Below are 21,087 nucleotides of genomic sequence, written 5' to 3' on the forward strand. Positions count from 1 at the left end.
ATATATAGGAGTTCTGTATAATTAGAGAGCTTGCGCATAGTAGTGATTGTTATTTTAGCTTATTATTTTAGTTTCTTTTATCCGTGTATTTTAATGCGTCGTGTGGATTGCATGTGTTTCTAGAGTGTGGTTTGTGTGAGTAACGAGACCGAAAGGAGAAGCAGGGGGCTTGAGGGAAGAAAAGAGTCATTTTGATTTTTGTGTCGAAAAAGGAGGGGCAACAATTGAACCGTGTTTTTTGACAATAGATGTATAATTGTGTGGCGCATTAGCACACGAATAGCACTACTAGCAGGCACACGGGAAACAACACCATGGGGGGAGAGACGCCCATAGAAGACCTGTGCAAGACTTTGCCATTGTACTGTGGCAGGATCAAGAAGTATAAAACCAGTGGGTGACAAAGACCAGGGGAGTTGGATAGCGCCGCTCCTGGCCAGAGAAGGGCTCCTTTGACTGAAGTATGCTAGAACAGTGAAGTACAAAGGGAAACAATTACAGAACAGAAGGGAATTATTGAACCTCTGGAAAATGCTTGAGGATACAGAGGAACGTGAAGGGGAAGGAGGGGCACGCAACGATAACAAAGGTGCAGGCACAAACGAAGATGGGAAGGCCTTGATGGACATAAGGGAATATATCCTTTAGCAGCCTGCTCCGCAGCAGGACATACAAACCCAACATATGTGTCAACAGGACCACCGCCCCATATGTCTCCCCTCCGGCTGTCACAGTACATGCAGATGTTAGCCCCAGAGACCTAGAAATAGCACTGGCATTGACACAAACAGAACTAGCAAGACTGAGGACAGCCATTGATGTAAAAAATACAGACCCGCCAGTGCAACATGGGATGGATGAATGGAATTCAGGACACATAGATTGACCGTAACTTGGACAGCTTGGGTTATGAGAATGTTGGGTCCCGTACGGGAGACGAAGATGAGTGGAGTGAGTTCGATGAGGTTGAGGAGGGAGATGATTGAGAGGCAGAGCAAGTGCCTCAACAAATCCCGAGGGTGGAAAGCTTATGGGATGGCAGGTTGAGGGAGAGGTTAGGCTGGATGGCAGTAGCAAGGAAAAAGGGAAAGAGCAACAAAGGGTGGAAAGAACAAACTGAAAATGCAAATGCCCCTAATAAACAAGGGGGCAGGGAGGCTGCAATATGTACCATGGCACAGATGGACAAGAATAACCTAATAAAGGCAATTCCAGTGCTTACGATGGTTGTGCGGAAGTGGATATATGCTTTTAAAAAGCACAAAGCGGGAGTACCCCTAGCATTAGACATGAAAAGCTTATTGGTGGCTGCAGTCGCGGATCAGCTACCGATGTGAGGGTGGAGGTGGGTGTGAGAAACTAGAAGGCATTTCACCAGCTAGTCCCCATGGATCTGTCATTGAGATGGCCAGGACACCCATTGCTTTTGGATCCAGTTCCTGGTGATAGACCAGTGCGGGGGTATCACCTGGTGAGGGGTCTTTGGGGAATGGGAGTGAAACACTGGATGGCCAGATGCAGTATCCCTCCCCCTGTAAAACCTTTACTCCATCCTGCCAGGTAGGATATCTGGAAACTTTACCCCCCTCCCCTTTCCCTTAACAAACACTTTCACATGGACAACCCAGTCTGGGAGAAAACAGACTCACAACTGAGCAGTGTACCTGACATGTTCCTCTACTATGGTCAGGCAAAGTCAGGCAATTACTGCAATCACTCACACCTGACGTCCATTAAACATCCCGACACGGATAAAAGGTGGAGCATGAGAGCACACTCTGAGCAAGAAGGAACATGAAGGAACAGCAGTTTCGAGTCGGCAGCTGATCGAGGGGAGAAAGACAGCAAACCAAGAAGGGTTTGCAAGGAGGGAATTACCCTTGACTTTTTCGGCAAGAAACTGTTACTTTCAAGAAAACTTTGAGTCAGAAAGTACAATCCTGCATTGTGTGTCAAAGATAGCGGACACCCTCCCACATAACTGACCAAGGCGGGGAGGAGCAGCATCCCTTGTGGTATCATCCTTGGCTTCAAAAACAAAGAAGCGCCAGAGAGATCAACACAGCCGGTATGTTAGGAGACCGATGCAAGTCCGGCCTGTGATGAAGTCAAGGTTTCAAGCAGCAACATTGTAAAATGAGCGCTGGGACGAACATTGTTAAACGTATGCGATGAAAAACGTGAGTAAAGTTAAATGACTGATGAACGTTTGAACTTGAGAAGGAAAGATACAATACCGTTGACAGAGTAGTTCCGGCACTGTGAATGTGCTATATCGAAGGTCTCTGTAAGATATCCGCCAAGAAGTGGTAGAAACGAACATAGAAGATTCATCAGAACATTGTGCAAAGTGAATCGAAGCAGTCTTGTGACGGTTTAAGCAAAAACCATTGCACATTCGAAAATCTTCTATATGGATATCAAGAGGAAACCATAGAAAGTGAGACTACATGGTCTGAGCCCAAATGATGGAGACCAAATGTGAATATTGTGGAAAAGGGATCCGAGCCCGAATGATGGAAACTCATGGTCTGAGCCCGAACTAGGGAGACCAAGTGTAAACATTGTGGTTAAAAAGGGGTCCAAGCCTGAAGGAGGGAGACCCATGATGAACATTGAAAGCAAGAACTTGTGCATGGGAAGATCCTGATAGGAATGGAACTTTGATATTTGTTTGTTACGACAGGCCCTCTGCAGTAAGAGACTGTTATTGGAAAAGAGGCTTTGACAGAAGGCCTTGATACCTTTGCTTTCAACTGTATCCTCGTGGTAGAGAAACCAGAGTGTGTGCGAAGCTCGAATGTGCCGCCTTGACCAGTGCTGAAAACGTGGAGAAGGGAAGCCAACTGGTTAACCAGCCTGACATACTGTTTCTTGAAACCATTTCTTCTTGCATACACAAATGTCCCACACCTTTTTGTATTTAGAAGTAAGGATTGGCAATAGGTTTATTAGTATAGGTGCTTTTATTTTGACAGAGACTTGACAAGGACTGTGTTATTATTATTTGATGGTCGTAGCTTGCTCCCATCCTTAGATTTCGGTTAGATAGATGTTCAACCAACCCATTGAAGTTCAATAAACACCCTTGAACTGTGATCACTTGTGCCTGGCCTCATTGTTTAATACCATACCTTCCTTAAATGTGGTGTTAGAGGGGGATACGATTCAATTGACACAAATTGAAACCCATGCTGGTAATTGTCATACCACCAGAAGGAGAAAATAGGATTATTGAACTGCTTGAGTCTGATAGGATATATACTATAAAAGAGGCCTTGTTCTCCCAACTTCAAGTCACAATTGCCCAACAAGATTTGTTTTTCAAAACCCAGGTATTGGTAGATACCCTCCCATCTCCCACTAAAATATCCAACAATGAGATTGAATAGTCTTAAAAATAAGACCAGCACACATATTCATTAGACCTATCACCCTGAATCCACATTTCCCTGAACCTTTCCTTTTTGGTACAAGACAAGTTTTGGTTCCTGGCCCATCCAGAGTAAAGAACAACCTACCCAGGTCTTCCCTCCATCAAGATCAAGTTCAGAGGAGTCAGACGACTTCGAAACCCTCTCGGAGGAAATTGAGACCCTTTTTTTCTGAAGTGTCACAGAGTGAACCCTTACTCCCCCGGAAAACATGGCAAACCTTGAAGATATCATGGCCAAACTGGCTACCCATCCGATTCAGGCCAAAGCCCATCTACAAGAAAATGTAACAAAATTAGTTGAGTTACAAGTAAGACCCCTGTTACCTCAAGGGATACTACAACCTTATAAGGAGGGCGAAGACCTAGTAAATTCTTTTAGAAGTTTGAGCGATTAGCTGAGCAACTGGGATGGGAAGACAACCTAAAAATCTTTTATTTGGGACCCCTATTGAAAGGCGAGATACAGGCTGCCTACCAGCTACTTAACTTTGCTCAGGGGGCTACCTTTATATCCATAAAAGAGGGACTCCTTAAAAGGGTAGGTCAAACCTGTAACTTCTATCGACAGAAATGAAGGGCTATCAGATTAAACCCCGGTGAAACCCCCCTTGAAATGGGAAAAACATTAAGAACACAGTATCTCTCTGGATTACCAACAAGACCATGGACAAGTTGATTGAAATGATAATTCTAGAACAATTCGCTAATTATTTATCTCCCTTTTTACAGAAAGCAGTATTGCAGCTAAACAGACCCACCCTGGTCAAAGCTATTGAAATGGCCCAGAATCACTCAGACACAGTAAAGCATTTTCACTCTGTAAACAGGAGTGAAGAATGGAAAGATCACAAAGCCACATACCGCTCCCAATCCCAGGTCCTAGATAGAGGGGGAGGGTTCTCTAAACCCAAAGAGTGGATCCTTAAAGAGAGAATAGAAGTCGGAAGACCAAACCCGAAGGGTAGAGAGGAAAGCAGGAGAGAGGAACTTAAAGGAATTAAACCATCACCTCCTATTTGTTTTTCATGTAAAGTAACTGGCCATCTTGCTCGGTATTGCCCTAAAAATCTAAAGGAAGAACCTATGGAGATAGGGTTCCTAAGAGGGTATGAGAGGGAAGAAACAGTGGATGATCTAGAATCCTTCAGCATATGTCTATGGCAGTCTCCAGCTGACTTTACGTTTGAAAAAGCCCTAATCAATGGAAAGCCTGTAAAGGCGCTAATTGATTCAGGCAGCAAACAAACCACCATAAGAGCCGATTGGGTGACAACAGCAGACTTAGAAAATGCTACCCTAGTTAGAGTCACATGTGTACACTGTGAAAACAAACTCTATCCCAATATAACTGTGTACATTAACATCAGGGGGGATTACGGCTTGTGTCATCCGCCATTATTCCTGAGCTCCCTGAAGAAGTGATCATGGGAAGAGACTTCCCTGTATTTTATACTCTCTTACAAGATCTTCCAAATCCCCATAGGGAATGTACACACCAGGACTGTTGGCAACTTGACTGTTCCTCCCAAACCTCTCTGGTATGGGAGTGGACGGAAACAGAATCTCATGAGCCTACCATTCACCAAGAACATACCACAAAATATAAAGAACACCTAATAATACGTTCACCACCTCAATCCCAGTTTATAGGATACACTAGGGAGACAAACATGAATACTATAGCTCCATACTCACACAAATGCCCTCAATTAACAGATCAATGGAACCGTTTATTCAAATAATTTAAATCTGCAAATGTTATAAACTATTTGTGTTCACAACCTTAAGCACCATATTCCACATGATTACATCTAACAGATCCACACATATTAGCCCCTTTCGCAGCAGGCTCCATTCCAACATGGCGGCCCCCGTTGCCAAGCAGCATGAATAAGATGTTCATTGTGTTTAAAGGGACGCACCAGCATACCGCTACTTCTAGGAATCATAACTCCCGGTTGGGATCAGCTCATACACAAATAAAGCAAGTACTACTTATCCTCCATCCCTATACAAGACACAGGACATGATACAGGACCAAGCCTCCATTTCAAGCCACTCACCAACATTGCACACCAAGCACTATGGAGACCGTCAAAGTGGGGTAAGTTCCCCTCTAGTGCCACTTCACACCCACCGACCTGTCACCTAACATACTAAATGGTTCCCTTCTATTCTTTCTTTTAGGCCCCATTTTCACCAGTACTGTTACACACTCGGAAGTTGAAAAATTGTTCATGTAGATGGCGTATCTCTTCATGGACACCTTTTACATAAAAGACTACAGTAAGCGTCCTCCTACTATGTTAGCATATTCTTCTTTTACTTTGCAAAATTATCAAGGACATGTATTAACATTTTATTGTTATCCCTTTCTTAAGAACACTGAAAACACAAATTGTACCACAACCTACCAGAGGGATTCCCTGCTGAGAACATTTCCTTGTCCTGAAGAAGGCTGGGCCAAATCAACATTAAAGGCTCCCACCGCTGAAACCCCTGTACATGAGTCGACAGATAGACGCAGATCCCATCATCTAAAACTACCCTCAGATTTATTCTTGACACTGTTTTCATATTTGTAAACATCAATGTATTCCATATTCCATGCTATTACCTATTGACACGTATGTGCAATCAACATAAAATTAATTGTGTCTCATCTTCTGTATTATACATGATGTTCCTTTACTTCATTATTCGTCATTCTTTGGCCTGGGTTTGTGTTTTGTTGTGTTTTTTCATTGTGTATGGGCATTTCTTGGTGAACTGTACATACAAATCTGTCACAATCTTTGGCACTCTCTTTTCTCAAGATGGCTGCTTTCCGAAAGCTACCGAGTCTAGGGACTTCTTTTGATTGATGGAATCTTGACAATGGACACTCTCAATTCCCCACTAGGGATTCCTGAGTACTGTCTGCCCAGGTCACTCACAATCTTTAAAGTGTATGTAGCAACTGTCCTGCTTTCCTGGCTGATGCGTGTGCAGCTTGCATACGGTGAGGAGACCATCTCCCTCAGTCTCCGATTCAGAGTGGAAATCACGCTTTAGAATTAAACCAGGGAGCCAGATGTTCACAAAGACCAAGATTCTCAAACGAACAGCAGGGCACCGCTTGGTTTCCACTGCCTATTATGGGCATCTTGCTACCTCCCTGACTTAGAGTTCAGCATTATTACCCAGGATGCCTTGCAACCTGCTGAAATCAAGGGAACTCTTCAAATCCAGTCTCTCACATTCTATCTTCCCTTGTTTGTCACCTGAGCCCCCCCAACACTTTGCAACCTGCCTGTTCCTGTACCACTCACAGGCTCACTCACTTGGCCCTGAGGTCTATCTATCTCCTTGTATTGTCCTCCTTGCTTTTACTTTCCTCTGGGACTAGTACACTCCTTGCTCAGGCCTCCTTGACCGCACAATGGCCATGTCAAACAACTCTTTTTGATCTGCTTTTGTCTCTGCTCAACAACTTTCTTCCTTATCCACCCACTGTTAAAGGTTCCTTCTCCCTTCCCCCTTTCTTCTAAGAACGCTCTGACGTGTCTCACTGGTGTCTTCATTCTCCTCCAAGTCTCTTCTTTCACCCTTCTCATTCTGCCTATGTATATTCCTCCTCTCCACTTCACTCCTTTTAATATCCCCTTTCTTCTATTGATGTTCCTCCTTTCCGCCACTTCTCTTCTCTCACCCTCTCCTATCCACTCTCTCTAGCTACCCCTGCCCTCATGTCTCCTTTTGTCCAGATTCCACCTAATGTAGGTTTTTTCCATCTCCAGACACTCACAGTATATGGGTTGTCCCCCCCCCTTTATATTTCCCAGGAGGATCTGTGGTTTCTTCTTTGGTGATACTGATAGGGCTCTTTGGATTGGCTGATCTGGCTTCGGATTACAATTTCACATTGTGCTTTTTTAAGTTCCTGGGGCCTAATAACACTGTGGACTTAACAATGGGGGCCCCATTTTGAATTCTGACCTCAGTGGAGTTACAGAGGAGAGGAGATGGCTTGAATGTAGACTTTTCATTTTCTGCATTTTGTTCTGTGAAACACCCCCACTGCTCCGTGAAGTTCCCAGACACTCAGCAGGTAGCAGCATCAGTGGGAGTGTTTGCTAGCTCACACTTCACCTTTACAGCACTGCAGTCGGATTGAGACTTGCCCATGTGACATAACAGCACTTCCAGACCGGGTTGATAGTTCTCATAACAAGGTCCTGCTTAATCTCATGGGATCTTGCACTCTTATCACTTAAATTAAAAGAAGCCTTGTAGCAAGTCTGTGCATCCTACCTGTGGCGAGGTGGCGGAAGCCAGGGGATGCTCTCCATGCTATCTCTGGTCCCAGCATCACAGAGCTGGTGGCAACAACCAATGCCTTGGCTATCCCTCCGCCCACTCTTATAATCTGGTAGGGAACTTTTTCAGAACTGTAAATATGTGTCATATATTGGTAGTGTAGAGGAATAGACAGGTACTTTGAAGACAAAGTGATCAACTTTGAGAGCTGGGCCCAAACTGCTTCATCAGTGCTTTACTTTTAACTTTTCACTTTTGTTTAACTTTTTATTAAAATTAAAACAACACAGTATGTACTTGATGTGTCTGTTATTTCTTTAAAGAGTGACCTAGTACAAAATAAATAAAGTTATACAATAAAGTTTCCAGTACAGTGGAAAAAAGGGGTCAGCCATGGGTTGCGATCATTGCTATACTTTTTGTGCATTGTTTTTTTTTTAATGCAAAGTGACCATCTGCCAATTGGTTCTGATTAGAAAAGACCATTGTTTAAAGCTAACAGCAACAATGTGTTGCTATGGCAATGGTCTTCCCCTACCTGCTTTAAATAGGCCACACACTACCCTGAAGTCCCACTCCTCAACCTTTGCATTAATCATTTGAAAAAACTATTACGCTATCACATTATCAAGAACTGCAGAAATTAACATGGTGTACAAAACACAATCAATCAGTTAGTGTTTACATCGGGAGGTTTTATTAAGAATTAATAAAATATTCTTTTATAAATGGAACACAGGAGGTGATGGTGCCCGGTGTGTGGTGACATATTTTGCTTTGTTTACACGTGTTCGAGGTACATGCGGTAACCACACTCATACTAATCCTTCTGAGAATGTTCCCATACCTTGGACTTCAGTCCCCCAAGGGCGTTCCCACCACACGCGCATTGAGGCCATACTAATGGGATAAAGGCGCTATATAAATGACAAACTACTACTGCTACCTCCAAGGGTGTTACTAGGTCTGGAAAAGATCGGGGGCTACACTATTGACGGGACTGCACTAGCTAGCCTTTTGCTTGTAGCTCCTGAGCTTCTATCCGAGGCTACAACCGAAAGGCCACGGCTATAGCCCCCTTAGCACCCGCCCTAGCAACACTTCCGGCAACATCACTAGAATGGAACCCTTGTTACATATCTTGTTAAGAGGCTAAACGTGAGCGTTTCTTTTTGCAGCAAGAGCTTGCAGTAGGGGTTCTTCTTAAAGGTATGGATTGACACCATAAATAATAATAATACCAGTTGTATATAGAGTTAGCTCACCCGAGGGCATCAAAACTCTGAAATAACAGTTGATATCCTTACCCACTGTGTGGTACTCAATTTTATGACATCGGAAGGATTAAAGTCTGAGTTCACTGTGATGGACTTCTTATTTTAGATCAACAGAAACTAGAAACTAAGTCTATCATGCAAATCAGTATCAAATGCTGTGATGTGCACTGTGTGTTTTTCAGGTTCTCTTGCCCAATCATCTCCCCAGAAATAATGGCAGTGTACTGAAAAAGCAAATGTCTATTTGTATTTCACAAATAATTACCATAATAAATCATGGGTTTTAGGGAGAAGTCTCCAAATGTGCTAATTTCCCTTACATTTTGAGACCCCCAGCAACTTTGCTGGATTTCTAGGATTTTATTTTTTACCTGGAAAGTGTGTGAGCCTTTTTACCCCACTCTTTCATGTATTTTGATGTGTGTTTTACTTTTGTGTTCTTTGGTTATAGAGTTTTAACCCAACTCCATAGGCATCATCTTTTTCTGTGTGTCACACAGCACCTTCAGTGCAGTGGCACAGGGTTGTCTTTCAGACTTCCCAAGGTTTAAATACCTTCCCTGGGACTGACTACTGTCTCCCAGAGCATGTAAAGTTAAATTGACTTTACTAGTCTCTTTAAATGTACTGACCCAGCACACACTATCTTACTATGGAGTACTGGAGGGGTTGCCTAGCTTCCCCTGAGTCAAAACACTCATGTAACAGTAAAATGTTACCCTTTCCTACTTTAAATGGCTGGTGGCAGTGGTTTAGATCAAACTACCATGATATTTTCCTACCGCTAACAACGGTAGCTAAAAATCGGGTCACCATGTTTTTCAATATGGCGCCCAAGACCTATCTGTAAAAACAGACTCTGGTCATCTTTTTTTCGCCATTTCTTTTAGGAAAGGTCCTTCTTGTGTTTGTCTCTGTGCGCCAAACCAGGTTTGGTCCCTTCTTTCGTTGGCCTTTGGCGGGCTTCAGTGCTGATGCCCTCCTCTGGCGCCTGAGTGTCTGGGGTGGACAGGATGTGAGGGAGGTGCCCGAAACTCCCTGTGCTTAGTCTCCTCGGAGACCTGAATGCACTCTGACATGATGGGCCGGCTGACTGTCCGGCAAGGACAGCCACCCTGCTGTGTGAGTGACAGCCAGACAGAAGGGAGGAAAACTGTTTAAAAGCAGGTCTATGGGACTTGGAAAGCAGAATCAACCACTGGAATGAAAGAACCTAAGAGGAGAGGAAGGAAGGGGACTGCTGCAACTCCTGGACGACCGGTGAAGCCCTGCTACATGTCCGAATTGCTTGAAACTCCGACGACGCAGAAGCCCTTCAAGGTTAACTTCTTCCCTTGAGTTTGGTGGGAACAACCAACTCGCAAGCCACCTGGACACCAACCTATTCTGGTCGAATTTTCATCAGAGTGCTGTTGAAAACCAGATAGCCAGAGGGAAGGAAACCAGCTTGTGGACTTTAAGGCACTCACACCTTAAACCAACGTCTTTCTACAGCTTTTGGCCTCTTCCCAGGGCAGTGCAGGAACCTCCTGACGTCCTCCTTCTTGTCCCCACGACTGAAGCTCAGGAACTGCGAGATCTGCTCGAACTGCGAGGAACAACTGCCTCAGCTACAGCTTTCTTCATTGACAAGGTACTGTGCAAATGCAGTCTGGAAATCTTTTTGGCCATCGAGAAAGCGCGTGAAACTTTCCTCAACTACGAAGGCTTGTTCTTCCCTTAACATTCGTAAAACCTTTTGCCTAGCCATATTTTTCTAATCTCCGTGGCAAATTCTTAACCGTTACTTACCAGAACTGTTTTATCCTGTAAAAAACACTCTAAACCATTGACTTTGGCCCAGGCCTATTGAGAAGAATTGCTGGTTGTATTTAACTAAAACCCTTTGCCCTGCCTATGAATGTATTTGGGCTGTCTATTCTTATAACCTTGTCTTTTCCCTCCTTTATTAAGTATCTGAAGTGCCATTTTGCTCCCTCTTCAGTTTGGAGGCAAACTTGTTCATTTACTTCCCGGTTGGATTTCTGTGGTGTATTCGTGTGTGATATTGAGCTGCTTATGCTAGAGTAATGTTTTATTACTGACTGAGTAAATAAATGTATATTCTTTTACCAAGAAACCTTGAGTAAGTGTCTACTTGAATCACTGTATTGGTTGGTCCTTTGTGTATCGTATTCTACTGCTCACTTAAACTCTTGAGATAAGTCTGGCTGCGCAGCCATCGCTACCACTTTTCTGTGTAGTACAGCTTGTAACAAAGATGACATTATGCTTACACTTGTAGTCCTAATTGCCTGTAGTGTTCCCCAACGGTACTGCAGGTGATTCTGCCTAACACTGGGCGAGAAGAAAACTAAACTGATGAGACGCAAGGATTTAACCCACAGTTGTTGCAGTTGCTTAATTCCCATTAACCCTCTCCCTATGATGCATACATATGAACCTACCTCCAGTACAAGACACCTGTAGGTAGAGCATGCAGGTACATGCCTAATGATGCCAGTTGGAAGACAAGGAGACACCTGGTGGTGAGATGATGGAGAGCACTTGGCATGGCAGCATCAACTGATTTCAGGGATCTTTTGGGGCCCAAATTGTGGTGCTATGGCGATTACTTGCGATAAAAAAAGGATATGTCCAAATACTCCTTTCAACGGGTGTGGTGAGGAAAGTGCTAACAGCAGCTAATTGTCTTTTGTTCAAGTGAAGCAAAGCAAGGACTGATAATGAGTGCACCGGGCGATTAACACCCAATAGTGTCTATCAACTGAAGGGAAATTACATAAGAAAGGGCCCCTATTAAAAAAAAAAAGAAAGTTCAGTGCTGCCACCGAGATCTGTAGCAGACTGGAAAAACAACTCAAGCCTAAGAGGAGAGCCGTCGGGGTCGGGCAAGGTGGCAGAGACGGGCTGAGTCTGAGACATCATGCGTAATCGGTGTAATTTGCGGGTATCTACCATTAGGGTTCTCATTCTGTCAGTCCTGTTTTGCTGAGACACAGCCACCATCCTAATTTGCTGTGAGACAGCTAACTCTCTAAAAAGTGTACTCATTTTTGGAAAGAGTCTCTTTACAGGATCAGACCCATCTTACTTGCTGCACCTCTCGTATGCCCCCACAATTTCCCCACCCCCTCACTAGCCTCTAAAAATCAATTAAAAAACATCTTTGGTGTTGCTAGGTCTGGAAAAGATCCAGGGCTATGCTTCACGCTTTGAAACACTTGTGTATTGGCGTATTATAAATGTCATATCATAATGTCGGGCCTGTCGGGACTCAGGGCTAGCAAGCCTATCCGGGGCTACAACCAAAATGCGGTGAAACGGCCCTGACCAAGTGGGCAGGCCCACTCTCCATATTTGTTACATCGGCCATGATTCTGTCTGCATTCCAGATTCCAGCAATCCCCAAAATACAGCCACGCTTCCTGGACTTCAGGCAGGCACAGGAGAAATAGTGCATCCTGGGAGCAGGTAAAGCTTTGGTTCTCTCCCAAAGATTCTGAGTTCTAATTCTGACCTCTATCCGCATTTGCTCTTGGGACACACTGAAAAGTCCCCCAAGAATTCCATGCTGCAGGCTGTTTGAACACAAACATAGGACCGGTTATATAATATAGCACTTTCTGGCAGCTCCTGAAGGCTCCACCAAGAGGGTGCTTATTTTGGCCCTAATTATTCTGACGTCTCTGCATCAGTAAAGGGCACCAACATGGCACTTTGCCTAAAGGTTGCATAAATCCTTCCTTACACCAACATTGGCCATGCACACAATACCCTATTCTAGAAATATGGCGTTGACCCTGCCAGGAGCCCTCGGTCCCTGACTACCTTTATTCATTTTCTGAATGGTAATAAAAGCTGGCAGTCATAAAATCAGGAAGCAAAACATGCAGATAACAAATTAATTAAGAGCAAGGCAGGAAGTTTAGATGGCGCCAGTTTCCCTTTGTCTATTTCGCTCCACGCTGTCATTTCCGGCATTTGGGCCGTTTCAAGGCGGCCCAGCAGGCAACAGCAGTTCCAGGGAAATTGGCAAGGAGCCCGGCTCATCTTCAGTGACACTTTTGTGTAAACATTTGCAAATCTTTGTGAAAAGCGCAATGATTGTCTTGATAAAAACTGCGATGACCCATGCGAATACTGAAAATGAATCCCCCTCACAGTTTTGGAGCTCGTTGATTAATTTGTAAAAAAAAGTGCATTGCCCACTTTTGGAAATGTGCAAGGTAGTGATATCTTTTGTTATTTTGCAGGTCTGCACATTTTATGCACATAGTGGCTAACTGCAAGCCGCAAACGTGTTTCAAGCAGTGGTTAAACAACAGGGGACTTTTCCATAAGCATCCAAGTCTGAGTAGTGACTGCAGAGGCATTCAGTTGTACCCTTTCATTTGAGACTATCCCAATCTAACCCAGCTCCTTTTCATGTAACCAGTGGGGAAAGAGTCATTCGCAGTTGAGATGACTTTGGAAGTACTTACCAGAAGAGGGCAGAAGGACTGATCATCTACTCACCTTTACAAAAGGCTGAAGGCTGTCCTCTTCTAAACCTACAAAGAAGCCTTCATCCTGTCCACTTTTGGGACCAGGGTTTTTGGTCAGTGACCCTTCAGGTCTTTTCAAATCATCACAGTCATAATAAGAATCAAAGCAAAACTACAAGTACCAGAAGGCAAAGAGGCAAACAGTACACTGTGAGGCTCTTGTGCCACACCTGGGGCATACTGAGACGCGTACCATCAGTTTCATCGTGCTCTGAGGAATGAACTGAAGAACCTACAGCACGTTCAAATTGCCTCATGCCATGTGTGAGCAGCTCATCCAGTCCAAACATTGTCTCTGTATTCTGGTACCTAGTGTTCTGCATTTATGATGAGCACATTTCTGGTGCCAACTGTTAGGGAGACTTCTCCAGAATGGCTAATTTCCCTTACCTACTGAGTCCCTCAGGAGCTTTGCTGGATTTCTAGGATTCATTTTTTTCACCTGGTAAGAGTGTGAGCCTTTTTTCCCACTCTTACATGTGTTTTGCTGTGTGTGTTTAACATTTTTGTGTTCATAGAGTGTGGAGCCTCACCTACTCCATCGGCATCATCTTTTTACTGTAAACAGCACCCTCAGTGCAGTGACACAGGGTTGTCTTTTTCAGACTTCCCACTTCAAATTCCTTTTTCTGGGACTGACTACTGTCTCCCAGAACATGTAAAGTTGCCATTGACTTTATTAGTCTTTTTAAATTCACAGACCCAGTACAAACTATCTTACATAGAGTTAATAGTTATCCCTTTTTGTCTGTCTCTCATGAACATTATTTTGTTCCCCTTTCTTTAAGATTTGGCTGGTGGCAGTGGTATCTACCATACTTTTCCTACCACAGTTTATTTAAATAGCTTTGGTACTGTTTTAGGCTAAGTTAGTAGCCTCGATTTAAACCCGCTGGACCCCTTTTATTTTATTTTGGTTCTGGCTGGGTTTATTCGACATTTCTTTTTATACAGGTATTTCTCGTGTTTTACTCTGCGCGCCAAACCAGGTTTGGTTCCTTTGTTCGCCGTCGTTTGGCAGGCTTCTGCTTCCTTAGGCGCCTGAATGTCTGAGGGGGACATGATGTGAGGGAAGGTTTGAGACTCCCTGCACAGGGTCTCCTTGGAGACCCATGTCGCACTCTGTATGATTGGCTGTGGTGACTGTCCCGCCAGGACAGCCACCCTGCTGTGTGATTGACAGCCAGGCTGGGTGAATGGGGGAAACTGCATAAAAAGGAGGTCTCTGGGTTTGGAAGGCAGAGTCGCCACTGGATCAAGAGAACCGAAGAGAAGCTGATAGAAGAGGACCTCTACCACGACTGAACCTCCCGGTGAAGCCCTGCTGCGGGTCCGGATCTTCAAACTTCGACGACAGGGAAGATCTGCAAGAAATCTTCTCCCCTTGAGCAGGTGGGACCAACCAGTTCGCCAAACTGCAAGCCAGGTCTCCCTCCTCTGGTCGAATTTCCTGTGCACAGCTACAGTGAACCGGATAGCCAGGAGGATCGGACCCTGCTTGGGTTTTTAGGATCACACCTTTTATTTGTCGCTTTGCTCCGCTGCTGGTTTTTTCCCTGGCCAGTGAAGGACCCTCCAGTCTTCCTCCCTCTTGTCAGTCCGACAGTCGCTTCAGGAACCGGGAGCCTGCAGGACCTGCCAGGAACGTCTGCGCAGATACAGCATTCTTCTGCTCTAAAGGTACTGTGCTGACCCGGTTGTTCGTTCCATCCAACCGCGGTGAAAGGGTTTGAAATCTTTCCCCAATCCGAGGGCTTGTCCTTCTCTATTATTTAAAGTAATTTTCCTTCCGACCAACTTCGTTTCGAACTCTTGGCAAAGACTTAACCGCGAACTACTCTGAACTGTGTGATCCTCTGCAAAGACTCGGAACCATTAACATTGGCCCAGGCCTATTGATTTGAATCCTCATTGTAGCAGGCCTTTTCTAGATTGCCCTGCCTACTTACTTGTTGGTGCTGCTTAATTGTGAATAACCTTGTCTTTACCTCCGTTTCTAAATTGCTGGAGTGCCATTTTGCTCCCACTTCATTTTGAGCTCAACTTGTCCAGAATCTATTGGGTGTGGTGTAGTGTATTAAGAGTGTGATTTTCTGCTGCTTTACTTTAGTGAATTGTTTTATAAATGATGTGTAAATAAATGTATATTTTTTTACTCAGAAACCTTGAGTTGGTGTTTGCTTGAACCATAGTAAAGTGCTGTCCTTTGTGTAACTATTGATACTGCTCACTTTCCTCTTGAGATAAGTCTGGCTGCTCAGCCATCGCTACCACTTTACTGTGTAGTACGGGCTTGTACCAAAGGTGAATTTGTACTGTCATTTGTAGTCTTACTTGTGTGTGGTGTTCCCAAAGGGTACTGTATATGATTCTGCCTAACCCACAGGATTCTAGGATTGAGGATCCCCCGGCCCCCGAAAGGCCTGGCTGTGCTCTGGAAACCCAGAAGTGCAAACTTCCATCTTTCAGTGCCATGTGTTCCCCTAGCAGTGCCCTGCTGGCCATGTAGTGTTTCAGCAGAGTGGTCTTAGCTTTCAAGGACAACAGGACCCCAGCAGTGTGCCCTTCCCCCAGAGGTACCCTGTCAGTGCAATAGGACTCTAGCAGCGGGCTCTGTCAGTACTGTAGGACCCCAGCAGCGTGCCCTTCCCCCAGAGGTACCCTGTCAGTGCAATAGGACTCTAGCAGCAGGCTCTGTCAGTATTGTAGGACCCCAGCAGCGTGCCCCTCCCCCAGAGGTACCCTGGCAGTGCAATAGGACTCTAGCAGCGGGCTCTGTCAGTACTGTAGAACCCCAGCAGCGTGCCCTTCCCTCAGATGTATCCTGTCAGTGCAATAGGACTCTAGCAGCGGGCTCTGGCAGTACTGTAGAACCCCAGCAGTGTGCCCTTCCCTCAGAGGTACCCTGTCAGTGTAATAGCACTCTAGCAGCGGGCTCTGTCAGTACTGCTGGACGCCAGCAGTGTGCCCTTCACCCAGAGGTACCCTGTCAGTGGAATAGGACTCTAGCAGTGGGCTCTGTCAGTATTGTAGGACCCCAGCAGGGTGCCCTTCACCCAGAGGTACCCAGTCAGTGCAATAGGACTCTAGCAGTGTGCTCTGTTAGTACTGTAGTTCCCCAGCAGCGTGCCCTTCCCTCAGAGGTACCCTGTCAGTGCAATAGGACTCTAGCAGCGGGCTCCATCAGTACTGTAGTTCCCCAGCAGCATGCCCTTCCCCCAGAGGTACCCTGTCAGTGCAATAGGACTCTGGCAGCGGGCTCCATCAGTACTGTAGGACCCCAGCAGTATGCCCTTCCACTAGAGGTACCCTCACAGTGCAATAGGACTCTAGCAGCTGTCTCCATCAGTACTGTAGTTCCCCAGCAGCGTGCCCCTCCCCCAGAGGTACACTGTCAGTGCAATAGGACTCTAGCAGTGGGCTCCATCAGTACAGTAGGACCCCAGCAGCGTGCCCTTCCCTCAGAGGTACCCTGTCAGTGCAATAGGACTCTAGCAGCGGGCTCTGTCAGTACTGTAGTTCCCCAGCAGCGTGCCCTTCCCCCAGAGGTACCCTGTCAGTGCAATAGGACTCTAGCAGCGGGCTCCGTCAGTACTGTAGGACCCCAGCAGCGTGCCCTTCCCACAGAGGAACCCTGTCAGTGCAATAGGACTCTAGCAGCGGGCTCTGTCAGTACTGTAGGACCCCAGCAGTGTGCCCTTCCCCCAGAGGTACCCTGTCAGTGCAATAGGACTCCATCAGCGGGCTCTGTCAGTACTGTAGGACCCCAGCAGTGTGCCCTTCCCCAAGAGGTACCCTGTCAGTCCAATAGGACTCTAGCAGCCGGCTCCATCAGTACTGTAGGACCCCAGCAGCGTGTCCTTCCCCCAGAGGTACCCTGTCGGTGCAATAGGACTCTAGCAGCAGGCTCTGTCAGTACTGTAGGACCCCATCAGCGTGCCCCTCCACCAGAAGTATTCTGTCAGTGCAATATGACTCTAGAAGCGGGCTCTGTCAGTACTGTAGGACCCCAGCAGTGTGCCCTTCCCTCAGAGGTACCCTGTCAGTGCAATAGGACTCTAGCAGCGGGCTCTGTCAGTACTGTAGGACCCCTGCAGTGTGCCCCTCCACCAGAAGTATTCTGTCAGTGCAATAGGACTCTAGCAGCTGGCTCCATCAGTGCTGTAGTTCCCCAGCAGCGTGCCCTTCCCCCAGAGGTACCCTGTCAGTGCAATAGGACTCTATCAGCTGGCTCCATCAGTACTGTAGTTCCCCAGCACGATGCCCTTCCCCCAGATGTACCCTGTCAGTGCAATAGGACTCTAGCAGCGGGCTCCATCAGTACTGTAGGACCCCAGAAGCGTGTCTTTCACCCAGAGGTACCCTGTCAGTGCGATAGGACTCTAGCAGCGGGCTCTGTCAGTACTGTAGGACCCCAGCAGCGTGCCCTTCACCCAGAGTTACCCTGTCAGTGCAATAGGACTCTAGCAGCGAGCTCTGTCTGCACTGTAGTTCCCCAGCAGCGTGCACTTCTCTCAGAGGTACACTGTCAGTGCAATAGGACTCTAGCAGCGGGCTCTGTCAGTACTGTAGGACCCCAGCAGTGTGCCCCTCCACCGGAAGTACTCTGTCAGTGCAATAGGACTCTAGCAGCGGGCTCTGTCAGTACTGTAGAACCCCAACAGCGTGCCCTTCGCCCAGAGGTACCCTGTCAGTGCAATAGGATTCTAGCAGCGGGCTCCATCAGTACTGTAGGACCCCAGCAGCGTGCTCTTCCCCCAGAGGTACCCTGTCGGTGCAATAGGACTCTAGCAGTAGGCTCTGTCAGTACTGTAGGACCCCAGCAGCGTGCCCTTCCCCCAGAGGTACCCTGTCAGTGCAATAGGACTCTAGCAGCGGGCTCTGTCAGTACTGTAGTTCACAAGCAGCGTGCATTTCCCTCAGAGGTACATTGTCAGTGCAATAGGACTCTAGCAACGGGTTCTGTCAGTACTGTAGGACCCTAGCAGTGTGCCCTTCCCTCAGAGGTACCCTGTCAGTGCAATAGGACTCTAGCAGCGGGCTCTGTCAGTACTGTAGGACCCCAGCAGTGTGCCCCTCCACCAGAAGTATTCTGTCATTGCAATACGACTCTAGCAGATGGCTCTATCAGTGCTGTAGCTCCCCAGGAGAGTGCCCTTCCCCCAGAGGTACCCTGTCAGTGCAATAGGACTCTAGCAGCAGGCTCCATCAGTACTGTAGGACCCCAGCAGTGTGCCTTTCCCCCAGAGGTACCCTGTCAGTTCAATAGGACTCTAGCATCGGGCTATGTCAGTACTGTAGGACCCCAGCAGCGTGCCCTTCACCCAGAGGTACCCTGTCAGTGCAATAGGACTCTAGCAGCGGGCCCTTCCCCCAGAGGTACCCTGTCAGTTCAATAAGACTCTAGCAGCAGGCACTGTCAGTACTGTAGGACCCCAGCAGCATGCCCTTCCCCCAGAGGTAGCCTGTCTGTGCAATAGGACTCTAGCAGCGGGCTCTGTCAGTACTGTAGGACCCCAGCAGCATGCCCTTCACCCAGAGGTACCCTGTCAGTGCAATAGGACTCTAGCAGCTGGCTCCATCAGTACTGTAGTTCCCCAGCAGCCTGCCCTTCCCCCAGAGGTACCCTGTCAGTGCAATAGGACTCTAGCAGCGGGCTCCGTCAGTACTGTAGGACCCCTGCAGCGTGCCCTTCACCCAGAGGTACCCTGTCAGTGCAATAGGACTCTAGCAGCTGGCTCCATCAGTACTGTGGGACCCCAGCAGCGTGCCCTTCCCCCAGAGGTACCCTGTCAGTGCAATAGGACTCTAGCAGCGGGCTCTGTCAGTACTGTAGGACCCCATCAGCGTGCCCCTCCACCAGAAGTATTCTGTCAGTGCAATATGACTCTAGAAGCGGGCTCTGTCAGTACTGTAGGACCCCAGCAGTGTGCCCTTCCCTCAGAGGTACCCTGTCAGTGCAATAGGACTCTAGCAGCGGGCTCTGTCAGTACTGTAGGACCCCTGCAGTGTGCCCCTCCACCAGAAGTATTCTGTCAGTGCAATAGGACTCTAGCAGCTGGCTCCATCAGTGCTGTAGTTCCCCAGCAGCGTGCCCTTCCCCCAGAGGTACCCTGTCAGTGCAATAGGACTCTATCAGCTGGCTCCATCAGTACTGTAGTTCCCCAGCACGATGCCCTTCCCCCAGATGTACCCTGTCAGTGCAATAGGACTCTAGCAGCGGGCTCCATCAGTACTGTAGGACCCCAGAAGCGTGTCTTTCACCCAGAGGTACCCTGTCAGTGCGATAGGACTCTAGCAGCGGGCTCTGTCAGTACTGTAGGACCCCAGCAGCGTGCCCTTCACCCAGAGTTACCCTGTCAGTGCAATAGGACTCTAGCAGCGAGCTCTGTCTGCACTGTAGTTCCCCAGCAGCGTGCACTTCTCTCAGAGGTACACTGTCAGTGCAATAGGACTCTAGCAGCGGGCTCTGTCAGTACTGTAGGACCCCAGCAGTGTGCCCCTCCACCGGAAGTACTCTGTCAGTGCAATAGGACTCTAGCAGCGGGCTCTGTCAGTACTGTAGAACCCCAACAGCGTGCCCTTCGCCCAGAGGTACCCTGTCAGTGCAATAGGATTCTAGCAGCGGGCTCCATCAGTACTGTAGGACCCCAGCAGCGTGCTCTTCCCCCAGAGGTACCCTGTCGGTGCAATAGGACTCTAGCAGTAGGCTCTGTCAGTACTGTAGGACCCCAGCAGCGTGCCCTTCCCCCAGAGGTACCCTGTCAGTGCAATAGGACTCTAGCAGCGGGCTCTGTCAGTACTGTAGTTCACAAGCAGCGTGCATTTCCCTCAGAGGTACATTGTCAGTGCAATAGGACTCTAGCAACGGGTTCTGTCAGTACTGTAGGACCCTAGCAGTGTGCCCTTCCCTCAGAGGTACCCTGTCAGTGCAATAGGACTCTAGCAGCGGGCTCTGTCAGTACTGTAGGACCCCAGCAGCGTGCTCTTCCCCCAGAGGTACCCTGTCGGTGCAATAGGACTCTAGCAGTAGGCTCTGTCAGTACTGTAGGACCCCAGCAGCGTGCCCTTCCCCCAGAGGTACCCTGTCAGTGCAATAGGACTCTAGCAGCGGGCTCTGTCAGTACTGTAGTTCACAAGCAGCGTGCATTTCCCTCAGAGGTACATTGTCAGTGCAATAGGACTCTAGCAACGGGTTCTGTCAGTACTGTAGGACCCTAGCAGTGTGCCCTTCCCTCAGAGGTACCCTGTCAGTGCAATAGGACTCTAGCAGCGGGCTCTGTCAGTACTGTAGGACCCCAGCAGTGTGCCCCTCCACCAGAAGTATTCTGTCATTGCAATACGACTCTAGCAGATGGCTCTATCAGTGCTGTAGCTCCCCAGGAGAGTGCCCTTCCCCCAGAGGTACCCTGTCAGTGCAATAGGACTCTAGCAGCAGGCTCCATCAGTACTGTAGGACCCCAGCAGTGTGCCTTTCCCCCAGAGGTACCCTGTCAGTTCAATAGGACTCTAGCATCGGGCTATGTCA

Source organism: Ambystoma mexicanum, chromosome 3p, assembly GCF_040938575.1.
Source record: "Ambystoma mexicanum isolate Mex_15411 chromosome 3p, UKY_AmexF1_1, whole genome shotgun sequence".
Lineage (NCBI taxonomy): Eukaryota > Metazoa > Chordata > Amphibia > Caudata > Ambystomatidae > Ambystoma > Ambystoma mexicanum.